General features: G+C 47.1%; 1 protein-coding gene across 1 annotated transcript in view; it reads right to left on the bottom strand.

Annotated features, from left to right (window-relative positions):
* basp1 (brain abundant, membrane attached signal protein 1) overlaps positions 1–14,865 on the bottom strand; it is a 36,002-nt gene extending 21,137 nt beyond the window's left edge. The window contains exon 1 of the mRNA XM_030114757.1: positions 14,717–14,865. The gene's annotated coding sequence lies outside the window, so the exon portion shown is untranslated. The remainder of the gene's footprint in view (positions 1–14,716) is intronic.
* Between the last annotated feature and the right edge of the window lie 1,527 nt (positions 14,866–16,392).

Below are 16,392 nucleotides of genomic sequence, written 5' to 3'. Positions count from 1 at the left end.
AGGACACACACACCTGTCGGACGGCGTTAGCTTCAGAGTTTGGACCACTTTTGATTCTTTCTGTGTGAAATGGTGAAAGCGGCGTCACGTTGAGCAGAGGCGCAGCAGAACGTCCGGCCGTGCACGAACTAACAGGTCCACTGCCAGGAAACAGGTGAGCGCTAACCTTAAAGGAAGCGCAGTGGAAAGAACGATCACTGACCTTCACATCTGAACGGAGCTGAGTTTCGTGTGTAGCACACTTCAGGGAACGGCGTGGCGAAGGCTGGAATCTTTTAATATGAAAGTTCCAGGAGAGAGAGGAGCCAATGAGGACATTCCTTCACACTTAAACTGAAATGTCTTCAGCGACAGGATGACAGCAGCTGTGGTCGATGCCTGCTGATTTTTATCGCTTTATGTTAAAGTTAGATAAACGAAATGCTGCAGCAGAGTCTATCTCCAAAAGAGGAAACTCCAGTAACCACATAATTAACCCTGTAAGCTGTAGCGGTATCTCTCTGACGAGTTTTAATCTGAGTCCTTTCCTCTGAAATCCCTTCAAATATCAGTAAACCATCGAGGTACTGCGTTAATACATCACTTATAACGGGATCAGGTTAGCGCCACAGAGTGCTGCTTTGTTACTGGAGTCACTGCAGCAGGTAATGTGAATATTTCCAGATTTATCAAAGCAGAAACTAATGTTCAGGATGATTTACTGCATTTGAAACTGTATACTTTACATGTGTGTATTACTGATATTACTAATGCAAAAAAGAGACTGAAATCAAATATTCACATTTCTTTCATTTATATTTGACAAATATCACGAAATAAATATGTTCCATGTATTTCCGTACATCAAACCTGTCACTCACATTGTGTTGTTGAAAGCCTCCGCCTCATACAGACCTCTGTGCTCTGAGCAGTAACCGGAGTCCAGAATCATCGTTCTGCTGTGGGATCCACGTTTATTACCACTAGGAGTGTAACGGTGCACAAAAGCCACGGTCCGGTACATACCTCGGTGTCAGGGTCACGGTTCGGTACGTTTTTCGGTACAGCGGGGAAAAAGAAACAAAAGCTCACATGATATGTACCAGAACATCTTTCCCAAGCTCTCCCAGGAGACTGGCGGTTCCTCCAGCTCCACACGCTGCATCTCTCATTCCGCTTGGACCTTCTTCTTCGTTTGTTCAGGTTTGGATCTGTTTGTTCTTCTTCTTCTGTGGTAATGGTGGTCGCTGGCAGCTTTTAGGCTCATTACCGCCACCTGAGGTTGTAATCAGGACTCGCTTTTTTTTTTTTTTTTTTTTTCACTCACTCGTGTATTCGTGGTGTGATTGTGTGTACCGACCCGTGACCCTCGAATACAAATACCGTTACACTCCTAATTACCACCAATTCAAAAACGAATGTATGCAGAGCTCTGCTGGACGGCTGTCGTCCTGAGGAACAGCCGCTCTGCTGCCAGCAGCACGAAAAACAGCTGATCTACGGATCGCTCAGCAGGTCAGAGAGGGCCACTTGTGGTTTCGATTTTATCCAAAGTCTTTCACACACACACACACACACACACACAGAGTCCGAGCAGACAGACAGATGTGACACCTTCAGTCGAGCACAGACAGCCTGGAGAGACGGCGGCGTTCGTTGTGGACGGCTGCTCCGCCTGTCAAACGGGGCGACGGCGCTCTGGCCTCGCTGCGTCTGGCTGACAGGACAGGAAGTGCTCCTGCAGATCACTTCCTGTACGCTCTCTCATTCAAGTGATGAACAGCTGATAAAACAAACACGTGATTGACACATCTATTATTGGTTATTTCCCATTTTTGCAGCCTGATTAGCAGCATTTCTTTCCGGTAATGTAACAAGCTAAAACAAAAATCTGAACCTGTTTGACTCAGTCTGCAGACTCAGTAACCAGCTCTGTTCACGGCGATGAAATGTCTCCTTTAGAAAACACAAGATAAACAATACAGAAAACGTTAAGAATGTTCAATTCCCAGCTGACCCGGAGACGAACTACTTCAGGAATCAGTGATTCAGCACACACACATCAGCCACGCAGCAACATATCAGCCACGACCAAACATGTAGACGTGATAATTGCAGCGCTGAGCTGCCCGCCGCCCGAGACGCTGCCAAGCCTCTGAATATTTTCTGTCTGGCACCCGGCCCCTCCGTCTACTAAATCATGCAATGCGCCGCAGTCCACTCGGTCTGTCAAAGGCACTCCGAATCCTCTCAATTAGGAGAGCTGCGAAGAGTAGCCAAAACACCCCGGCGCTTTCATCCCGGCCAATCTGCCACAGCCATTCATTTAGGAGACCAATTTATTAATATCGTCTCTCGGCTTCAAAAGGGGAACCAAAGACGAGCTGACGAGCAAATCCTGAAGGTTATTCACCAAAATGCAAATGTTCCAGTTTCAGGGAAATAACAGTCATTATTGCGACAGTTTGCTTGTGAATTTAATTTGCTTTAATTGGTGCCATTAATTTAGTTTCCCAGTTTAAAAGGACAAAAACACCATCGACTCTCTCCTTGAAATATAATGTGCCTTAAAGCATTACAAAAAGGAAGGAGTAACGAATATCCGTTGGAATATGGTGGAACCTTAATTTTAATGGCTATGTGTCTGTTTCTACTGAATTTACATTGATTTGAGTAAACTTTTTAAGCATTATGAACCATCAGCACTGTTTACGAGTGAGGATCTTTGCTCCACAGTGAGCTCCTCACACACTGTTCTACAGCAGAAGTTTATCTGTGAGCACTAATCCTGGAATTGAGTCTGGAGGCTTTGTATGTTTTCATCCAGAGGTGTGTGTGTGTGTGTGTGTGTGTGCCACCACACACTGCAGACTCACTGTCTTAGTCATACTTACAGTACAAATCGCTCTCACTTCCTATTAAAGCGCACTGTCTCCGTGATTTACGGAAGGCCGTCTACACCCACACAACGACCAGCACTGTCAGTATTCCAGAAACTGTGTGTGTGTGTGTGTTTGTGTGTGTGTGTGTGTGTGTGTGTGTGTCATGGATCAGCTGCTCTGTGTTGCCTTTGTCAGCGCTGACTGTTTGAAGGCTTTTAGGCGACACGCTGCAGCTTCTGGCAGCCTTATTGGATGTTGTCAGTCTCGGGCAGAAACATTTGAGAGCAGCTGATTGTTTTAACTCAACAGGCTACAATCCTCACATTATGGAGTGTGTGGCGTGAATGTAGCTCCCTGTTGTCTGACCGTTTCAATAGTCATCTTTTTTTAATGGCAAATAGGCTTTTCACTGATCCCTCATACTGATGGGAATGCTTTTATACATAGAGGCCACACACAACCCAGTTTCATCTGCAGTGGGCTGGACAGGTAAAACAGAGGCACAGTAACCTTTACATTTAACATTTTAAGTTCTATTTGTTGTTGTGCATGATGAAAATCTCGATATTTTTGCAAAACCAAACAAATACTACTGAAAAAATGAAGGATCAACCAATATGACTTTTTTAGGGCCGATGCCGATTATTGGTACTTACAGAAACCCGATAACCGATATGTCGAACCGATATTCATTTGCACATTAAAAATGAACATTTTGCCGTCAAAATTTAGCTGTGGGTGGGACATTGTTACGCAGCCCAGAGCAGTGACTTCAGGCAGAGAGAGACGGCTGTATATATGATCCAAAGAGCACGTTTTTAAATACATTTATTTTATCGGCTATCGGTGGAAAAAAAGGCCGATGCCGATTATTAGAAAAATGCCCAATATCGGCCGATATTATCGGCCAGGCTGATAATTGGTCTATCCTTAAAAAAAAAAATACTACAAATCTCAACATAAAGTCAATTTTAATGAAGCGTATGCATGCTTCTTCAATGGCTTTGAGGCCAGTTTTATTTGTATTTATTTATTTAAAGGGACAATGCATTTACACAGTATACAGTACATTAAAGCAAAATATACATAAATGCAGGATTGTAGCCTAGGGCAATTTCCATCCTCTGTCCCCTGCCGGGGGGTTTGACGGCAGTGAGGGAGTTATTTTTCGTGGCAGCATCACCGATGTCTCCACTGGGGTCTCGGTGTCATTTGTGTCCGGTACTCTTAAAAATGTGTTCAAAAATCAATGTTTTCTTTGATATTTTTATCATTTGTCGGTAGTTTGGTGGGCCGCTTTTGGCCCACGGGCCTTATGTTTGACAACTCTGATAAAGATGCTTGTGCAGCTTATGGCTATGAGATATAATTAGTGTTTTTATGCAGAAGTCAGTACCTAAACTCATAACTACAAACTGTTCCTGCCAAGCTTTTTTCCTTATATCAGGACACTTTCCCTCATAAAATGATGAATTCAGTCATTCTGTGTTCTCATATCAGAACCAGTCATAGTCTGAGTTTTTGTTTTCACTCAGCTAACAGGGTTTTCTACTTTGGTGGATTTGCAGAGGAGGAGGTTTGGCTGAATAAGGTGCCTCGTGACAGACAGTGACTCAGTGAGTCAACATAAATGAAGCGCTTACATCCGCATAGACAGGATAACCCTCTGTATATAACAGATCAAGTGTTTGATTAGCCTGAGTCCTAATTAATGGCAGTGGGAGCCGCTCTGCAGTCATGATGTGAATCTGGATGAACAGCAGAGCAGAAGACTCAGTGAAGGATGGAAGGATCCGAGCTTCGAGTTTCCTGTAGGAACAACACTTCAGTGTTCCACACAAGCTACCAAAGCACGTAAAGCAGTGCCAGCGGCCTGTCTGGGAAATATCGACGGCTAAACTCACACACCTCCATCAATCATTCAGCTAAGTGTGAGATCCGGCTTGTCCTCAGTTCGCCCGGACGCACCAAGTGTCTGTTAGAGCAGAACTTTGTTTTTCACAGTGTCGGCTGAGGAGGAACGTCGCTACCAAACCTCTGCTGCGGTTTTGATCCACGGCTCTGTAGTGATTTGATCAAGGGCTGGCTGTTCTCTCTGTCGGCCATTTTGAGAAAGCCTTCACATTGTACACACAAGATAAGCTGCAATAAAATGCATCGTATACCACAAAACCAAAATGGATGCTGGGAGGAGCTGGAGATGGTGGATGTATTCGCCGTCTCTGTCATCTCAAAGCGACTCTCCTCCAACTGTTGTGACAGCCGGCTCTATCTTCCACTCCATCACGGGCTCCTGCCAATAATCCTCCCCCCCAACGCACGCCGCCGCCGCCGCTGCAGCGCTCGGCCCCGGTCTCCTTTCAAAGTAATTTCATCTCCTCGTCTTTTATCACAGGCGCCGAACAAGTTAGGAGGAAAACGCGGGATCGTCCGCCCAGCTGCTGCAGACTGACTCCAGACTGGAAAAACCACCCAGACCATTAGACTGTTTGCTCACCTCTGACACCACAATATGTGCAGATCAACTGTGCGCTTGTTGTGTAACCATTAGTACACAAAGTGCACAGGAACATTCTACAGCCCAGAAATAATTACTGCAGATCTGCACTGGAAGAGAGATAGGAATAAGAGCAGGATCCCGCCGCACCGGGTCACAGCCACGCTTACATTACCCACTCAGGTGGACTGGCTCATGGTTAATACACACTCTCTGTTCCCAGCTGTGTGTGTGTCAGCGGTGGAATCAGACCGTTGTTCCTTTGCAGTGTTGGAATATCTTTCCTTCTTTCCTGTCTGGTTTTAAGCGCACACACCGCTCATATGACCAGGAACAGCAAGGCTCGCTGGTGTGTTCGTCTAATGTGGTTATCGAGTGAGGAACAGAACTGTGATCTGAACACGTTCAACAGTGTTTCCGTACAGATCCGGTACTGAACCAGTACAGTGAAGAGTCCCGGGCCGACATAACTGCTGCAGGAGATGAGCAGAAATCAGAATCCAGAGGGAAAGGTAGATTATCTATTTCTCAGTGACAGGCGAAGATGCCAGGGCGTCTGGATGTGTGTGATCTACTCTACAGTCCAGCTCATGCAAGACGACGGCGAGTAATCTGCATGTTCCACAGGAGGCTGGAGGCTCCACTGGGTCTACGAGGGACTGTTTTCGGAGCACATTATTACTTTCTCTCCGTCTTTCCTTCAGCTCGGCTTTGGCTCTGTCTCCTGTGTCAATCAATAACGCTGCAGCTTTAAGCCCACCCATGGCCGCTCTGCTGTCCCAGTGTCCCGCGCTGTCCTCCTCTCCATCTGTCTGCACGGGTCCCCGAATCCCCCCGAACCCCCCCACCCCCACCCCGGCTCCCAGCCGGAGCCAGACAGGACCCGGCATTAATCAATATGGCTGCAGGGCCGCACGGCTGAGCAGAGACGGGTTTTTTCACAGCAGATCAGGGCTGAGTGGCATTTTTGAAAAAGCTGTGTGGAGGATGAACTCAGATCGCCATCAGGTCTCCGGAGTTCATTAAAGCTGCTGTAGGCAGGATTTTGCTAGTCAATGCTAATTTTTCTGTGTTTTCTTTGGATTAAATGTTAGAGTATCCATTGATAATCCTTTAGGAGTGTAGCATAACTGCTCTACCGCAAAGGCGCAGCGTTTCCATCTGTCTCTGTTCTGAGCTGAAAAGGAATCTCGACAGCTCCAGGTATCTTTGACCAATCAGAAGAGCCCCTGAGACTCTAACCGTGATTGGTCGAGGGACGTTCATCGCACGTTCTTGTGGGAGGGGCTTAACTTGCGTAAGGATGTGATGTCAGAGAAAACAGGACAGGATTGGCTGTGCTGGGTTTCAAATCGCCATCTTAGATGGGTCAAATCGCCATCTTGCTTAGGTAAACCTAAGCAAGATGGCGGAGATGCGAAATCCTGCCTACAGCACCTTTAAGACTGCCTGTCAATTCAGTATCACTAAATTGCTTGACTTATTATTATTAATTTAAAATCAATTATTTGTTTTCTCTGTCATTATAGTAAATGACAATTTGAAGTTCAACACCTTAGATTGTTTTTAATACTCCAGTTTTCCTCTGTTGTGTTGCGACATTTTGCCATTAGTCATTGCATTTCACAGTAAGCTGTTTTGTCTTCCCGCTCCCAGGCAGGTAAATCGGGTTGGTAATGACTCCTGGAAAAGCCGCCGAGGCCTCCGGCTCAGGCCGTCTAAACTCCCTCAGTGGCAAATCCAAGAAATCAAAGCGCTCCATCATTTTTGTTTCCATCTACATCAGATTAGATTTTATTTATTCATTTATTTTTTGGCACCCTTCAACCAGAAACACGTTATCTTTAAATTGCAAGTGATGAAAGCTAAAAATATTCTACTCATGTTTTATTGATGAAACGATGAAGAAAAACCTACCGCGGTGATCATGACTGGATTCTTTAGTGTTGATGTGACACAGTCAAACATCTGTTTTACAAGACGTACGCCGTGTTTCAGTCAGTGAGAACCAAGGACAAACCCCGTCCTCCCTGAGGGTCCGTGGAGGCCGTGGCTCCTGGCTGCTTTCTGGGGACTTTTCTCAGATGTTTATGATCTGCTTTCCTGGCTCTACCTGACTGCACCGGGAAAACGTTTAGCACCCTCACCGAAGTCATCTCTAATATTCTCCCATAAATCTGAGGCATGAGGGGAGTTAAAGACAACCGCAAAATGTTTAAAGGAGGCAGTGAGCTGGACGTGAAACCAGCTAGCGCCATTTTTCTGGATCTGCTTTGCATTTATCATACTATTAGGATTAATATCCAAAGAAAACTTCAACAAAAATTTACTACTGCCTAAATTATTGGCTAATATGTTTGTTTATTGCTCACTAACGTCTTGTGGCTCTCAGGCGATCACATATAGACACTTTGCAAGGTTACGGCCAAAAAGCTCGAAGATGTAATTTAGTCTTTTTTCATTGCAGCATGTGAATCGAGGTTGCGGCGACTGTCCCTCCTGGAGGGGCCGATAAGTGGCCCGAGGTGTTTAGTGAATGAGCTGCACGACGGTCACGTGACTTCTGTGTACAACCGTCTGCCTGGTTTCCCTGGAGCTGACACTCATGAAAGGAACCTGGGGTCGTGACCTTAAAGCGGCGTCGGACGCAGGTCTCTCCTCGCACAAGACGCAGCTCCGGGCGTCCAACCGGCAGTCGCCTCTCCGTCTGACACACACAGAGCTGCACACTCAGACACACAGCCCAGACTGGCTCTTCCCTTTGTGTCTGTCTCCGTGTGTGTGTGTGTGTGTGTGTGTGTGTGTGTGTGTGGGTGTGTGTGTGTGTGTGTCTGACCGGGCTGAACCGGCCCTCTCAGCGTCGTTCCTGAACGACCCGTCACCGGCTCGTCTGCAGCTCGCGGTCGGACGCCGGAGGAGTGAAATGGGACATGGCGGGCGTCCGCTGTCCCCCGCCACAGCGGCCCCGGCCCGGGCGAGGAGACGGGACCAAGTGGGCTCTAAACTCCAGCTGACCCCAAAACCAGCCGGGGGGTGGGGGGTGCAGCTGAGACCAGTATCATCCAGCACAGTGCAGCCAGAGACGCGCCCCGTCTCCTAAACCGTCCTCCAAACCGTCTCTCTGGTACCAGCAGACACACAGCATCAACCACCATCACAGCTTCAAGTGATCAAAAGATTTTCAACTGGATATTTTCAGTTTGAGATTAAAACACATCCTTAATGGAATGGCAGATGATGGATGTGTGATTTGAGGTTGACCCCATTGTGTTTCACTCTTTTAAATGACAGAGATATACAAGAACATTTACACGAGTTAAGACATCAAACACACTGAAAAAGCAAATGAAAAATATAAAAATGAATTAAATAAATATAACTTATTTTTTAAATGAATGAGTTTCATCCCAGGAGCAGCAGGAGGGGAAGCTGAACAGCATGAAGCCAATGAGTGCAGACACGTCCAACACCTCACCGCTCCCACCTCCACGTGCAGCCCGGTGTTTTAGACAGGTTCTTGATTGCACATCAGACTTGAAGGAAAACAAATCTGGTCAAAGATATTTTTGTAATTTTCTCCCCATCACGGGTTCGTTCCTTGGTGATAGGAGCTGACAGAACTGGGACTGCAGCAGGAACGAAGCGGAGCACCTCACAGTTTAAACTATTTCTGGACTGTTTAAGATTCACGTGGAGAGAAGCAGCAGGACCAGTCCAGAGACCCGGTAAGTCCAGAAACATTAAGAGACAGCCAGAAACAAGATGCTCCAGGCTGCTGAAGACTGTTCATCGTTTCACTGAGTGGATACAGTTCATTATAATCCTCACTCATCCTTTTCTTAGAGCCAAATGTTACTGGATTTTCTTCATTTAATACTTTAGTTGCTAACTGGATAAAAATGCAGCACTGAGTTATTTTCAACAACAATTAAATGAAACTGGCTTGCATGTCTACAGAGTGGAGCCACCAGGCTGAGATGAAAGCGTGAACACAGCAGAACATCGAAATTCAGATTTTACTGAGAGACTTTGGCAGATAAAACCCAGGTCAAAGACACAAGTTCAGCATTAGTGAAACTGTGAATGTTTATGACATTTTTCCTCAGACAGATAAATCCAAGGCATCCGATTCCACAAATTGATTTTCTGCTGATGGCGAAAAACATATTTGTGGACATCTGCAAGATCAGTCAGAGTTCTTTGAATCTACACCTAAACATTTAGTATTTTATGTGTTTGTCCATCTCCTACCTGTTTTATTGCAACAAAAAAACAGTAAAAAAGACAGCCTGAAGGCCAATCAAGACCCTGAAGAGACGATGTTGAAGCAGTCAAAGAAACTTCAGCCCTTCTTCTGACTCCTGACGGCTGCTCTGACACACACTAACACACACAGTGTTCCGGCCACCCCTGCTACAGTGAGGGTCTCCTTGTGTTCACACCGGCGGGCTGAAACAAAATGGCGGCTGCACACCTCCACCAGCCAGCCGACACATCTGACTCTCACCACGATCAATAATTCACGCCGCATATCTGATTCACAACATTCCTGCAGTTAATGATTGACTCTTTTAGACAAAGAGAGAGATTCCCTCCGTTAAAGCAGGAGTGTTGGATCAGCTCAGAGGACTGTGGAACCGGGAGCTGCTTTCTGGACCTCCTGAGTGCGTCTGGATGGTAAACAAGCCTGAAGCAGGTGGTTTTACTGAAAACCCCAGTTATTATTTAACAGACCCAGGAACAGGTGTGCTCTGTTCAGCTGCAGCTTCATCACATCCCTCCATACAGCACACGTCACATCTCACCCACTCTCAACCTAAACTGTTCATTAAAAACTCATCGCGGTAAAACAGCTATCCCCCTCTGCTTCCATTCAGGACGCCATCAGTCTGGACTGCAGAGAGAGGACAGGTCGTCCCTTCACCTGCCCGTACCAAACTCCCTCCATCCCCGAGGACGCCCGGGGAGCGGGGAGGTTTGGGTTCAGCGGGGAGCCAGCGGATTGCTGGGATCCTTCCTTATCAGACAACGTTCGTCGCTTTGAGTCCGGGCTGTCATTTCCTGGAAGACGAGGCTGGATGTGACGGACGGCGCTCACGGTGAAAGAGCCGCCGAGGACGAGGACGAGGACGTGTTGCGCCACACCGACAGGACCAGGGAGGGCAGGGACCCCGAGGAGGGCCCGGCCTCCTCCTCCACCTCCATTTTCCACCACTTCTGTTAAATTACTGCAAGAGACACTGAAGGGACCAGGGTCAAAGACATGAGGGGACTTCTGCAGCGTCCTGCCAGTGTCCACATCAGCTGCCTGTCCGTTTCAGGGGCTGCAAGTACTCCAGCATTTGAGTGTACTGTTCAGGTGTGTGTACTTTAATGGAGTATTTAGACGTCAATCATGTCTGTTGAACCATCAACTAACATGACTGTGATATAAACACAAATTCGACTGCAGAATATGTTCTTCTATTTTCAATAAAACGTTCACAGTCTATTACTGGAGATTTAGCTCAGCTGTTTTGTGAACCCCTTTGCACTACTGTGACTCTTTAACATGAAACACCCCAAATTAAACTTTATTCAATGCTTCCAGTCACTTATTGCACGGCGGCGCTTCCTGTAACAGGAAATGGAAACGTCCAGCTTCCTCATTCCTGACAGTCCCGCGAGCTGCAGGGTTATCAATACCGTCTGCAGGTTTCTTCACCTTCAGAAGCCACAAGTGAGAAGCGGTCGCCTGTTCAGGCTCACCGCCGCTCAGTTCAGCCGACACCGAGCACTGTAGGCTCCCGGCGCCGTGACAGAAGCCTACTTTCCAGGAAACACACAATCAGCCCCCTTCAGTTAAAGAAAAACACAGCCCCTCCCACAACAGCTTCCATGGTGAGTATTAAAGATTTATTTGATGAATCCAGTGTGGCAGCGTTAAATTGAGCAGCGCTGAAAACAGAAACACATGTAAAGGATTGCAGAAGTACTTCCAGCTGTATCCAGCGTGGAGTGGATTATGATATGCAGAAATGCTGCTGTATGACGAGGAAAGCTCAGCGCCGGGCCGAGAACAGAGCCCCGATGGCTCCGGTACACCGCGGGGATGAAAGGGGAAGGCGGGAGCAGCAGCTGCAGCCGCCGTGACCGCCCGGCTGCTGCAACAGCAGCACAAAAATGTGCAAAAAATCAACAAGTGTCACTTTAATCCAATAAGCCAGCTTTGCCTCTTATCTGCGACGGCCCGGCAGCAACAACACTGATTTATATTTGTTTAAATGTCCGTGTATTTACCAAAGATTTACATATATATTTCTACATCGCAGACACCTCTAGATTGGGGTGTGTTCTGTACAGATCTGAGTAATGTAATCCTAATACTCCCTCTTTCCTCAAGCGGAGACGCCATCATTAACGACTCAGTTTAACTCAGAAGAAACAGCATCTTGTAAACACCAACACCCGTATAATCATAATCAGATGAGAGCATAATTACAGGATCTAACCGGCGAGAGCGTCAACGATTCCTCCTATCAGCAGCCAGAGGCACACGGCCACACACTCCTGGTCTCAGTCCCCATCAGGCCGAGCGTGCTGGAGGCGGCCATCACCTCCTCACACAGTTTGCTCTTCCTTAAAGCGTAAATGCAACACAAGCTGGAACTTGCACTTCTTAACGGCTCTTACAGCATTTTCACAGCTCGATGGTTCCTTAAAGTCTATCGTCAGTGATATACCTTGATAATTTCTCCAACATGTGTTATTTCTACGAGCGAGGAGTCGCTGTTCTCTTCACCGAGGACGGTGAAAATAATCCCATTTTAATAACACTACCCACACTTTCTTCTTCCTTGTTGCAGCAGCGATGGCAGTAGTATCAGGAGTGGTGACTCAACCTGCTGCTGCAGCATTCCCCACCTTTTTCTTCTCCCCACACACACACACTCTCACACACACACACACACTTACACAGACTGAGTGCAGTGAACAGCAGCAGCTGCTGCTCATTGTGTTGAAATTAATAAACCTCCATTCGTGTCGCGTGCAGTGTGATGGCTCCATCAGGACTGTGTGGTGTGTTGGTCATGTGACCAAGCAAACAAAAGATATCTGCTCTAATGAACACAACTACACACACATTTATGTTGGAATATGAATCATTTGTCCATTTACTCTAGGGAGTCAATATTATTGATAATTATTATTATTAAAATACATGGGTAAGACACATTCCTCACATTTTCCAAGCTCACACTTACACACACACACACACACACACACACACACACACACACACACACACACACACACACACAGATCCTCTGACAGCAGCAGTAATGGATGAGTCACCGTTGTAGCTCCTCATCAGGCTGGTGTTTGTCTCCCTCCAGCAGGATGAATGAATTATGTCAACAATGGATCCATGACAGCCAATCAGCAGGCAGACAGGACACCTTAATACTGCCCCCCCCCACCCCCCCACCTCCATCGCTTACCCTTATCCCACATGGTTTTAACGTCTCAAAAAGAGACTGCAAAATCAGAATAATAAACTTTTGGATGTGATGGAAAGCACCAGCAGTACTCGGTGAAATACTTCAGCGCCGTGCTTTAAAAGTTTACTGTATCAGACTCAGAATGGCGTCAAAGAGCAACTCACACAGAACGAGGTCTCACGGGGGTTTAAGTTTTTACAGCCACACCTCTAGAAGGAGAGATAAATGTTAATGTGCTCAGTGTAACTGTGGAGAGCTGAATGTGAAGATGACATGGACTGTGGCGTTTTGGAGGGTGACCGATGGGCCGCAGCTCAGTGTTCAGCGAGGTCATCGCTGTTCACCGATGAGTGACATTCATTTGATGGCTGGTTGGAAAGAGTAAAGTCTCCAGCAAAGCCAGAGCAACGCTGCATGAAGAGGTTAAAAATCAGGGAAATGCAACAAAATTTCACATTCGAGGACTGAAGCCGGAAACATGAAGAGTCTAAAGATCCTCCAATGAGAACAATGCAGTGAAAACGCTTCCCGCATCCTGTGATCCACTGACTGGCTAATTCCAACACAGACGCGGCGCTCTGGGGCTCCATTCACACACGCACACGTACACGCACGCACGCACGCACACACACACACACACACACACACACACACACACACACACACACACTATACCGCCACATCACGAGACGGAGGAAGAAAAACCACCACGATGTCTAAAATTCACACATTCACACACCGCCCTCTGACTGAAGCCGGGAAACGCATTGTGTTTCCTCTGGACTGCAGATGGAGCAGGGTCGGCGCTTCGGAGCATCCCTCCGCGCGCGGTCCTCTTCATACGCAAGGTGGCACGTCTCCCATCCACACCCTGTCGCCACTGCGCATGCGCGCCGCGGCAAACAAAGGACCAGGCAATTACCCGACAGAAGAGGCTAATGAAGTTTGGCTCGCGGCACAAATAACGACGATACCGGAGCAGCACCGGCAGGAGCCGTCAAACGGGTCAGCCTCGCGCGTGTGTGCAGAAAACGGACGTGCACCAACATTTTTCTCCCCTCGCCCCCTCATCCTACACCCCCCCCCCCACCCCCCCTCCATCCTCCCGCTATTTCTTCTCGGTGAAATTCGGGATCAATAATTCATGCAAGTCGTGACATAATGTGGTTAGAGACGCTGAATGCGCGCGGCAACCGGCGCGCGTGAGCGCAAAAAATGCACGCAGCCAAATGGTGTGACACCTGCACGCAGACAAAGAGGTGGGGCGACAGGACTCCTGATTCCTCCAGGTCCCGCTGTTTACTGCTGTAAACTATTAGAGGTGGGGGGGAATCACTCCCCACACACACACGCGCGCGCACAAACCACCAATCACGCGCACTAACGCCTCATATACCCCGTCCGAAAGCGGCGCCGAACAAGCTGTTGATATTATATAATCATAAAGAATATCGGTGATGAGTGTGTGAGCGGCGAGGCGCTTCCCCAACAAGCTCAAGTGGAATCATAAATAATAATAATAAAAAAAGACAATCTGCCTGAGCGCGTGTTCCTTCAGACTGTACACACCCCTTTTTTAAGCTCGTGCACGTCTTGTCACCGAGAAAAAAAAGGACATAATAATCATGGATATCTTTTCTTTTTCCTTTCTGTTTTCCTTCTCAGTTCTTTAATTCTCCGTATCGTCTGTTTTTCTTTCCACCCAATCAAAATTCCTTTGTCTCATCTCCAATTCACATGCACGCAGCGCGCGCGGCGGATCTCCAAATTGAGAGATGAAAAAGACAAAAGGGGGAAGAAAAACGCATTTGAAAAGCATCTAGGAGCTTTTTCATGGGGGGAAAAGCGGCCGTGTGGGGCCAGGGTCCCGTTCTTACCGCGGACGGTGAAGTTCCGAAGCTCCTCGGTTCAAGTCGCGGCTGCTGAGTGTTTCGCGGCTCCTCCTGCGCGCCTGGCGGCTTGTGCCTGCTGCACGGAACGGCTCGGCTCGGCGATCCTCCGCCTGCGCGCACACGCACCGACGCGCACGTGCACGCGCGAGCACCGTGCATGTAAAGCAGAAGCGCGGTCTAATTTCTCCTCGTTGGGGAAATACATGTGATTGAACCTTTGAACCTTTATTTTTTGTTTGTTTGATTGATTCTTGCGGTGCGTTCGTGTTTCTGCTTATTAATTTCTCTGTGATAATGTCTGGCAGATGATGAACATGGAGCTTTGTGGTGATATTCGGTGATAAAGCTGCAGCACCTGCAGTATTTTGGAGAAATTTTATCGAGGTATTTATAACAGGACACTTAATGTCTTCATATAAGGAAATTGCACGAAAAGACAAATTTCTCTCTCTCTCTCTCTCTCTCTCTCTCTCTCTCTCTCTCTCTCTCTCTCTCTCTCTCTCTCTCTCTCTCTCTGTCTTACTTTCTTTTTTAATTATTCTAACTTAAATGTTTCCCGCACAGAAAACATTTTGTTTAAGAAAATATTAATCCAGGTGTTGTTTAACCCCACTGGTCGGACACGCACATTTCATTTTTTTGGGTGCGCTTGTTTGGTGGAAATTTCCCTCCTGTGGCTTTTTGTCGTTTCCTTGCGTCCGCGCGCCCCCTGCCAATCCCTGTTCCATCAGCGTCTGTGGTTTGGCCCTGAGGAGACCTGTTGGTGAGCTGGATCCACCTGTTGGCGCCCCGCCTGGCTGCCATGGCATATTCCTAATTTGATGAAAACTCATTATCTCATCAGTAAATGTATGGCTTATTGATTTTAGATTATAGGACTGCAAATATATCTGCAAAGAGACTCCTTACTTTTATAAATTATGTATCCGTGTGTTTTTGAACCAATGCAATATAACTGTTAAGTGAACTTCAATTCATCTTTAATTTCCCCTAAAAATCTTTGAAAAAAATAAGTAATTAAAAATAAGTACAGATTTGTTTCTTTGAAATGCATTTGAAAACGTTTGGGGATATGTGGTTGTTTGACAGATAATTATATCAGGACTATGTCAGTAATGTTCTTCATCAATTCAAATAAATGAGTGATGCTGGATCTTCAATGATTTATCGCTTTGCTGCATTAACTAGCTTTCACCACTAGATGTCAGTATTCACGAACAATAGAGCAAGAAGTTCAGGTTTTTTTTTTTCTTTTTTTATATACATACTCTGACTGGTTATCCGCTGATGAAGGCCAGTGCTGGCTTTGCTTCCTCCACAGTATCAGACCGAAACTAAACGGTTTGTTCTCAGCATCCCAGCTGGTTCTCACGGTGAAGACGGGCTGAGTGTCCGTCCTCTCCGTCCAGCAGGAAGCGTGTGGGGATCAGACGGGGGTCAGTTTGCTCTGGAGGAGGCTGCGACCTGACGGGCCGGCTGTACCTGACCTCCACACCGAGCCGCTGATAAATCCTCCCTCCTCTGAGGCGATCCCGCCACAACACGCCGCCCATGAACTGAAAGTGACCCCTCAGGTGCCACGGCTTATCGCGCTGTCAAACATCAGGAGATAAACCCCACAGCAGTAAACACACACCACTAACAAGGCCACACAAGCCTCT

This window comes from Salarias fasciatus, chromosome 18 (assembly GCF_902148845.1).
Source record: "Salarias fasciatus chromosome 18, fSalaFa1.1, whole genome shotgun sequence".
Lineage (NCBI taxonomy): Eukaryota > Metazoa > Chordata > Actinopteri > Blenniiformes > Blenniidae > Salarias > Salarias fasciatus.
The sequence above is the reverse complement of the archived record's forward strand: the minus strand, read 5'-3'. Positions and strand labels throughout refer to the sequence as shown.